The sequence below is a fragment of the Haliotis rubra genome, unplaced genomic scaffold (genome assembly GCF_003918875.1).
Source record: "Haliotis rubra isolate DU_JTF1 unplaced genomic scaffold, ASM391887v1 Scf1037, whole genome shotgun sequence".
NCBI classification, from domain to species: Eukaryota; Metazoa; Mollusca; class Gastropoda; order Lepetellida; family Haliotidae; genus Haliotis; species Haliotis rubra.
In genome coordinates this window covers 124,693-135,188 of record NW_025764934.1, presented here as the reverse complement: position 1 = coordinate 135,188, position 10,496 = coordinate 124,693, and the positions used below count along the sequence as shown (strand labels likewise).

Below are 10,496 nucleotides of genomic sequence, written 5' to 3'. Positions count from 1 at the left end.
AGCACCAGCACACCACGAATAACTGAATAACTGGAGCACACTGGAGCACCACGAATACGACACCAGTAACTGGAGCACCAGGGTAACTGAAGCACCACGAATAACTGAAGCACCAGGGAGCACCAGGGTAACTGAAGCACCACGAATAACTGGAGCACCAGGGTAACTGAAGCACCACGAATAACTGAAGCACCACGAATAACTGAAGCACCACGAAACTAACTGGAACTGAAGCACCACGAATAACACGACCAGGTAACTGAAGCACCAGGGAGCACGACGAGTAACTGAAGCAACTGGAGCAGCACCACCGAATAACTGAAGCACCACGAATAACTGGAAGCACCACGAGTAACTGAAGCACCACGGGTAACTGGAGCATCGACTTGTATGGGATGGAACACTAAAACATGTTTACATATTTAAAATATTTTCATCTTAAAAAGATAACGCATCTTTCAAAAATATACTGAGTCAAGTTAGAAACGGCACAATCATATATTAAACAATATATAAAAGAAAGGACACAAGAATGTGGTATAGGGAATATGATGTATTTGTTGACGTCGATAGGAGGAACTGAGAATAATTACTTTGCCAAAAATCGGTTATAGAATGTGGTTATAAAATTTATCAATAAAAGGCGTAAACAAAGTGTCATGTCACAAGAAATTAAATCTGATGTTTCAAACGTCCAGTAGCGTGTATGGCCACCCCGTGCATTCACAACAGCCAAGCAACGCCTCCTCGTGGACCATCTGATACGTATTAACACATTACTGAGGAGTCGGCGCCATTGATCCTGCAAAGCAGCGCTGAGGGCAATCCCACAGAAAACACCCCAAGCTATGACACTTCCGCCCCCAAATCTGTCAACTTCCTGTACACAACACTGAGCATAACGTTCACGGCGTCGCCTCCACACTGTCATCCTAGCTACCATCGGTTTAGCCTCTATTCGCCTACATCTCAATTCGCCTTCAACCCATATCGCATGCAAAAATAGTGTAGGCTAATTAGAAAATGCACCCCCATGCTCGACTGTTGTTATAGGGATATGTAGTTGAGTAGTGAGTGAGCATGGTTTTACGCCGCTTTTAGCAATATTCGAGCAATATCACGGCGGGGTACACCAAAAATGGGCTTCACACAGTGTACCCATTTGGGGAATCGAACCCGGGTCTTCGGCGTGACGAGCCAACGCCTTAACCCCTAGGCTACCCCACCGGCCCCTGTAGTTGAATAGAATCGATTAGTGCATCCACTAAGAAGTTACAACTGGGTTATAATAAAATGAAATGATTAGTGCATAAGCTATATTTTAAAAGCAATGATAAGATATAGTTAATTTCTCACTGTCAAATACTCACTTTTCTGCTACAATAGAGTGTTCGCCAAGCACTGATTGTCACAATGGCTAACCTGGAGAGGGCAGAGGAGGCATGGTACTACATGATGGCCACAAGTACCGACTGTATGTTGTGAGACAAGTAGCCATACACTGAAGATCTCAATAGAGACACATAGAGATAACCTTTAAGGTTTTTATTGCTTACAACAGGATGCTAATCTTCATAACCACAGAGACGATGGGTATCCTTGCTGATGCCGAAACAGTGTATATGGATGGAACATTTTATGTGTGCCCGAGTCTCTGGACCCAAGTGTATGTTTTGCACTGCCTTGTACAGGACCAGATGTCTCCAGTTGCCTTCTCCCTACTGTGGTCATCCCCACAAGTGAACATTCTCAATACTGATGTGATAGGATGTGATTCATTTGTATATGATAAATAAATTTCATTTCATTGTGATCAGAAAATGACAAGTAACAGAAATAAATAAATTCTTTAAAAACTTTTTGTCCTTCAACTGCTTCAGCTAGAAGAGTCCACATTTAAATCATAGGGGTAACACTAGTTTATCATTGCGTAATCACCAGTCAACAGACCATGAAATGTTGTTTTAAGACTGGAGGCGTAATGGGATGTAGGCGAATAGAGAACAACCCCTCCCATCAGCGAATCTGAGGGTACATCTTGATTCATCACTGAAGACAACTCGATTTAAGTATCTGAGTCCATCGGAGGTGTCGTAGGCCCCGCAGCAAACGCTGACGTCGATGTAATGGCGTCAAAATGGTTCCGCGATATGGTCGTCGAACACGAAGGTCAGCAGCTCGCAGCTGGTTTCGGATGGTTTGTGCCGACGATCGACCCCTAAACAGATCATTTCTGGTTCCTGTGACGTGACACAATTTTACGGTCCTCCTCCTGTGAGGTCACACGTGGTCTCCCTGGTCTAGAGCGATCAGCAGTAATGCCAGTTTGTTGCAAACGAGTCTGTAAATCATAAACAGTCCGACGGCTGCACCCCATTGTCCTTGCAACGTCACTGACTGACGTTGCCGCTTCCAGCATGCCGACGGCACGTTCACGCTGCACATTTGAGAGGCGCGGCAGAAGACTTGTCTCTTCTTAACAGTGCTTTCACTTTGTACAGTTGGCGGGAATGTGCGATCGAATGCACGTGTAATGATAAGATCACGTGACCAGTGGCACGTGAAAAACACGTTTAGGCACTATTGTAGGGTGCACGATGTTTGGATGGATTTAAATGTGCCGTGTTGACTTTTTTGTTTTGAGTCGATACTTGGGGATTAATATTATGACACCCGAAAACTGTCTACTATAACAATTCATATTTTTATTCATAAACATGAACTGTGAATTTTTTTTAATATTTTATATTCATGAAGACATCCCCTCGACAGAAGGTCGTCGTTTACAGCGTACGCCTCGCAATGTGGATATTTTCGCGTTTGCAGCCCACATGGTGTTCATACGTGTATCATTACACATTGTTTGTTTAGGCATGAGGTGCTCAAAAACATTTTTGTGTAACCTTAAAATCGGAATGCCTTGGATTATTGAAAATTAGCTTCAACGTTTACAACACTTTGTAAGAATCACAGTTACTCTACCCCGCAACGTTATACGGCAGGTAGACAGATGTGACAGCGCAATGATGTGTGCGGTAGTCTCCCACGCTAAATCCAACAGAGCCTCCCACGGAACTCAATGTAGGACACGGATCAATTGGATTGCTGCGTACGGCACCACCATCCTGAAAGGAAGTCACTTCAGCAGCTTGTAAACTACATGTCTAGTGGATTAACATTCAGTAACACCCCGGGTGTCCCCCACCCGCATTTGACCCCAGATGGTACCATTGTCTTCACGTGTCCATTATTGTCCTGTTTCGAATAAAACATCGATCATCATTTTCAGGGGGTAAATTTTGAGGGTTAGTGAATGTGTTACTTCCCTGGCATCAAGTCTGGATATCTTCACGACATAATGTCAAAACTTACCACATATAAACTTATTGGTACAGTTTCCCTCGATGCACGTGGCGGGCGCACGTACACAACGCGTGCCGGTAGGACAGATTTGAGCCTGCAAGATAAAAAAATCTCTCTTGTGTTGCATATGAAGACCGTACCTGGTTTCCCCCGCCGTGCTACTGCTGGGATATTTCTAAAAGCGGCGTAAAACTCAACTCACTCACATTGATGCATTGCCATCTGTCTACACTGTCTGCACTGTTGGTTTGCGTATCATGCTTCAACGCAGTCAACAAAAGATGTGATACAAATCGATATTACTGCATATGAAAGAGAAGCAGTTCCCTACAATGCACGTCACTGGCGCACGTGAAACCCGAGTGCCATTTTTTAATCTACAAATTAAGATTTAAGATCTAAGAAATCCACAACGTATCTCTTTCTTTATTATGATAATATTTCTAAACTGCTTAACGTACAATATATTATGGATATAGGAGTTCTTACCGACGTAATAAAACTTCACGAGACATGTCTACAACTTGAAAATTAAAACTAAAATAATCTGTTCTGCACATATTAGTTTCCGATAACAGATTTACAAAAAAATCACAGGAAACATAATTTAGTGTTGTCTAAACACAACCAGAGTTTTGAACCTCGTCAATCTTCTTTAATGAATGAAGTTAATCCGAATTCCTGCAAAGAGCGTTGTGATTTCTTTAAAATGAGTGAATGAGTGTAGTTTTACGCTGCATTCAGCAATATTCGAGCGCCGTGGCGGCGGAATTCTTCAGAAATCACGTCATACTGTTTATTACGGTAGAGGTCACCATGAAACCAAGTCAGTATTAATCTTTCCTATGTATTTCCTATCATTTGTGTGGGATCTTTCAGATTCAGGTGCAGAGAGAACACGGGTAAACATTCTCTATCTAAGGGGGCGGGAGTAGCCAAGCTGTTAATTAAAGCGTTCGCTCGTCACGCCGAAAACCCGGGGTCAATTCTTCACATAGGTACAATGTGCGGCCTCCCCCGCCTTGATATTGCTGGAATATTGCTTAAAGGTAAAAACGGCGTTAATCGTAACACACTCAATCACTCACTTTCCATCAGCTGACAAAGATTTCGTGGATAGTCATAATAATTAAAATATAATCAAAACAAGTTTCTGCTAGAAGTACAAGCACCTGGATAATAATTGTGTTGCCGGTAATAGCGCGTGTGTCGGTCAATGACACGACAAAGAAATGGGGTTAACCTCTCGAGAGATGTAATTTGAGAGAACCGTATCAGATTCTATTCACGTTTTATTGCTATTTGATAATACATACTGGAAAACCAATACACTCTGTCACTGAACTAATCATTGACTCCCACAAAGGAAAACGCCACGTTACTATATTTGAATTAAAATCTGGCTAAGATCATGTTTTCATTCCAAGCGAAGATCAGATAACAATAAGGACACATATTTGAACTTTATTAATCAACGGTCAGCTTATGTTTTATTGGTTTCTTATCTACTCTAAATTCTAAATATCAACGTCATGTAAAAATGATTGCAAAAGTTGGTATATTAAAGATAAAACAATACTTACACAATCTCTGTCACCTTTAATCATCATGGCCAGATGACACTGGAAATGAGACGTCAAAATAGACAGGAAATACAAAAATCCACTAAAATATTCTTTCAGAAAATTAGAAATGTTTTAAATGTCTCAATGATATAATATGACAATAATAATACTAATGTCACTTGCAGAGCGCAAATGTCCACACCCTTATGAATGCTCAGTGCACTGAATAGAGTAAAAAGACTCAGTCATAAGAACAGTGAAAATAGGTGGGTTTTAACTTTTGACTTATAGGTTGAGAGAGATTCACAGAGTTTGATTTCTAGAGGTAAAGAGTTCCAGAGAGTTGGTGCAACATAGGAGAAAGCCCTTTTCCCATACGAAACTGGGTGGAATTTGGGAACTTGTTGTAGATGCTGATTCTGGGATCGGAGAGGTCTTGTGATGAGTTCAGTGAGATATTCTGGTGCTTGATTGTGGGACAGTGATGCAGAGAAGTTTAAAGGTGATTCTCTGTTGAATAGGTAGCCAATGTAAAGATTTGAGAACAGGAAAGATGTGGTGAGATTTAGTCTTTAGAGAAATAATTCTTGCAGCTGTATTCTGTACTTTCTGTAGTCTGGAGATATTGTGTTTGCTAAGACCGATCAACAGTCAATTGAGGTAGTCTAGTGCAGATAGCACTAGGCATCTGACTAGGATGTGGGCACGTTCTGCTGTGATGTACTTCCTGATGTTGCCTATGATCGGAGATGAGAGCAACATGACTTGCATGTTCTGTTGTCTAGCCCCTGCAGGGATAGGTCTGCTTCAATCCAAACTCCGAAGTCTTTCCCAAGTCTGGATGTTGGCACTTGATCTGAGCCAATGGTGACTTCCTTCCTGAGATCAGTAAGGTGATCTTCAACATATTGAAGATGAACTATATGTATTGTTTTACTGTGTGTTATATGACGACATAAGGGTGTTACTTTTAAGTGATTGTATTAATATTTTCGGTCCAGATGTTTTAGGTAAACCTGATATCGACAAATTATGCTTTATATTCAACAATCGTAATCTTTGTTATGTTTAGCAAAAATCTACTTTTTAATCCTCAACAGGAGGTAAATCTTTTTTATGCTTAATAATGTTCTGATATTTTGTTAGGTTTATAATTTTTGTCTCTCATAATTCTCTTTTGAATGGTTCTGTACATTTTACTCTTTTAGAAGCGAGTCTGAGAACCAGGTCAAGTTAGTCGCCTCTTGTGACAAGCATGGGTTGCGGAAGACCAATTCTAACCCGGATGTTCACGGGTCCCGAGATTAGTTCAGTTGGTTTCACTCGGCATCCCTTTTCATCATTTTATTCTTCATCATCATTTCCTAGAATTAAGCCAAGCATCCTGGACCGACGGGAGACCGAGGCAGCACCGATTGTTCTCCAGGTCCGGCGCTTGACATGAGAGACAATCAAAGATGGCCAGGTAATCGGACTTAATGGCTGTTCCGCGTCCTTGTAGCCAGGCGTGTCCACGCTTTCATGCTCTGGTAACAGAATCGGTTTATGTGGAAGCAATAATGTTGACTTCCGCATATTTATTCGCTGACCCTGAACTCACCTTCGATTTGATTATTGTGTATGTTTGTATGTTCAACGCTGCACTCAACAGTATTCCAACTATATGACCTTGGTCTGAATGTAATGGAATCTGGGAGTCTTGCCCGATAGGGTTCCCTCGTTCTTTGACCAATATTTCAGTTGAGTAGCGTTTATCAAATGTTACAACTCACTGTACGCTTATTTACATCTGATCACAATACGACGTGTTTCACTGTTACCCATAAATACCAAGGAGGAAATTAATAATTACATTAATTGGTATCTGAAGGGAGACAGCGTCTTTTGATGGTGCCAGGAATCAATATGTCTTAAAACAGACATAATATTCTCAATAGGATCGTTATTGGTTACATGTATAAAGATCAAAGACTGCATTTATTGGTTTGAAAATACCTGGTGATTCACTAGCGCTGCCATATGTCATAGTGAAAATGTGTAATAGTTTAGAAATGTAATACATATTATTCTAACGATATGAAATTTGTTTGTCTGTAGAACTATTTACTGAATGAATTTCATTAAGTAGTCAGAATTAGAAAACACAACATGCAACCTGAAGAATCATGAATTACACAAAGAGAAGCAACAGACGCTGTTCATATTAAGATGGCAATTCATTGTACAATTCGGACTATATCATTAGCATATGTTTCTGAGACTTTTCAACATAGTACGCCACTCCCAAATATATAGATTCTTACTTTGTAGGAATATACTACATTTTTAGTCTTAATTTAGATATTTGATTTTAACTTCTTCCAATTTGTATTAAAGATGAAATCAGTTGTTTTAGGACACAATTCCGATACTGATGGAATATTTAAAAAAGACCAAATATTCATCGCACAATGGCAAATCGTCAGTTTTGAATTTGTTTGTCGGAATATGAACTCTCTATATCGCACAAAATATAGCAGCATTTACATTTATAACAACATCTGACAAATGTTACATAACTTCAATTTTAAGAAATCCTGAAAGATACAGCTACTCCCAATCCCTTGTCGAAGCTAATTATTATTCGTATCCAAGACATTATCCCATTATCAACCCGAATACTGCAGGAAGACAGCTACTTCGGTATTCAACATTACGTTTATAACGAACTTCGGCTATAACGAGATTTTGTTTCTCGAGCACTTGTTGCATGTTTTAGTTGTAATGCGTATAACGAACTTCGGTTATTACGAAGTAAAATTAGTCGTCGCTTTGAGTTCGTTATAACCGTAGTCCATTGTATGGTATAATTAGCTATGGTTTGTAAAGATTGCGCTCGCAAAACATCTTCTACCCAAACACAGGCCCTGTCCAACCAAAACGTGTTACAGAGCTAAATTAAATATGATGAAGGGTTCTTCTTCAGTAACCAACAGTATGGAAAGCCAAATTTCGATTTAAAATGAACCCGACATTCATTGCGCTAAGAATGGCATACAATGACTTGAAACTAATCGGATTCCATTGAGACATAGGTCGTACCCGGGGCGAAGTCGGGAAATAACAGTTCAGAATATATAGTAACAATACATATATAGTATAAGGCGGGTTTCAGTGGAACGGTAATGTGAGTTAAGAGAACATAAACTGGATATGAATTTAGTCAGGTCTTACCACGAGTCCAAGAGCGAAGTTGTACCACGTGACCATCTTGCAGTAGACTGGACAAATTCCTCTGCCTTCTTCACTGCTGGTGAATGAATACCGTGGACATCCGCCATCTTATATACCCATGTATGGACGGGCGAGCGTGCGGAGGCGGGGTTTTATTTAGGTTGCTTTGCCTTTCTTATTTCATTTGCTTCCAATAATGTCATATATATTTTCGAGACTTCGTTCAAGTATCCGTTACGACACAGTTTATTCATCTTTGGAACTTTTCACGAATTGTTTTAAAGAATGGCTTTCACTCAATAAGGCGGCACTGTCTTACTGTCAATACAATAATGCTAGTTTATAAACGAATAACAATGAGAATTAGATTCTAAATTATTATTTTTGGCGCTGGGTACAGTGTTAGGGATAATATTGATACTGGATTCTCCCGACATACTGATCCAGATGTTGTTTTGGCCCCAGTCGGTAAGTAGATCCGGGCGACTCAAGTCGACTACAGCATGATGAACAATGTGGCGATTAAGATGAAAGTTTCGATATTGATTGAATATTTTAAAACGACCAACTAGTCATAGTGGATTGGAACAACGAGGAGGAGGGTCAGGGATGTTATTGCAGTTGGCGGAGGCTACACCAGATATAGGTATTGTGTTCAAATATTGATACTAATGTGTTATCTTGAGGATAGTAAGCGAGAATCTTAAAACTTACCGCACTGGTTAACGTCGTACAACCACAGTCATCAGCACTACAAAACTTCGCATTTTGTTTGCTATGTTTGTTTCTATGAATGAACGACAGTTTTTCGTTATTTTGCTTTTAGATTTGCCATTCAATGTTTTCCTTGAGGGTTAATTTATCCTAATAATAAGTTAAATTGAGGTTTGGATAAGTAACTTTACAATGGCTTATGGTAAAATATTGATACTAAGACAAATATGAGGCGTTGCGACACTGATTTCCGTGTGAACATTTAAACATGTAGCCTCAGGGGCGGTGGGGTAGCCTAATGGTTAAAGCGTTGGCTCGTCACGCCGAAGATCCACATGGGTACAATGTGTGAAGCCCATTTCTGGTGTCCCCCGCCGTGATGTTGCTGGAATATTGCTAAAAGCGGCGTAAAACCAAACTCAGGCAGTCAGTCAGTGTAGCCTCAATATTATTGAAAAGTAGTTTGAAAACTTCCCAAAAAGCTGCGTGGTAGCCAGCACATGATCAAAATACGACACCCGGTGCTATAAAACCGGGCAACAAAGACCGAATGTAGGTTATTAGCATTATCAGTTGTGGAAGAGACGTGATCAAAAAAAAGATACAGCTTCTGTGTTTCCAAATTTGATGTACACCCACTGTCTACTAGATATGAATTCTTCTTAGAAAGGTATTTGGTTATGTTGCGGGTCACTTATGGTAGCGCCATTTTGATTTGTCGAAAACTTGGAGTATAAAATGAAAAGAGTCACTTCATCTGCACGTTTTCAGTCATATTGTACTAGTCAACCTGATGAAGGAGTGGGAATATACTCCGAAACGTCGTGTTCATCACAATAAAGAAGTTGACATCCATAAAATTCTTGCCGTTAGGCCATATGTTCTTTAATGTCAGTTAGACATTCCTCGTAATATGTGAAACTGTATGTGGAGTCAGTACTTGAGCGCGCTCTATTACGTACTACTTTCGCGCGGCATCGTGTGCTATTCAGGCAGTGAGGTATTAAGGCCAAGCTTTCAACTCGCAGCGAAAACTTAGATTACAGTAACTGTGAAAATCTCGCCGCCTGAACAGACAGAAATGGAAACGAAACGAAATAAATCATATAAATTCCTTAACATTATTTTAATTCTTGTTGGTTGTATTCCGATGATCTATGTTGTAGAATAATTCACGTTTGTTAAATTGTTTCATAAAGTGGCAGTTGACAAAGAAACTACTTTCCAATTACTTTTATCAATACGTTTCGGTTGGATGCAGCTTGTTAGAGACCACGTCGAAAACTTGCATGTAATAAATCAGGAGTGGGTTATTCATAAAATTGAACTTCTTTCTGTTTGGTGGTGTTTAATGTACCATCAATCCAATTCTTGCATATTAACATTCAAACTCTGCTTTTGAATCAGTGTATTGTTTCTGCTGTTCACATGTTTACTTTTAGCTTTGATTCTTTCATCACGTATACACTGGTATATCTCCCCAGCATGTGCTTTAACTGTATATAAGAACGTGCTTTAACTGTATATAAGAACGGGCCTACACGCTACTTGGGATCTATTGTAGTTACAGATATACATGTGGACCGCATCCGTGGTGTAGTGGTTAGAGCGTCCACCTGGAGAGCGGAAGGTCGTGGGTTC

The 10,496-nt window shown here is 40.1% G+C and overlaps 1 long non-coding RNA gene across 1 annotated transcript; it reads right to left on the bottom strand.

The window, feature by feature from the left end:
* Positions 1 to 8,201: 8,201 nt before the first annotated feature.
* LOC124273814 lies at positions 8,202 to 9,727 on the bottom strand. Its single transcript, XR_006897747.1, has 3 exons — positions 9,646 to 9,727; positions 9,608 to 9,612; positions 8,202 to 8,214 (listed from the first exon to the last, which is right to left on the bottom strand). It is a non-coding gene; the product is annotated as an uncharacterized LOC124273814 (long non-coding RNA).
* Positions 9,728 to 10,496: the final 769 nt, after the last annotated feature.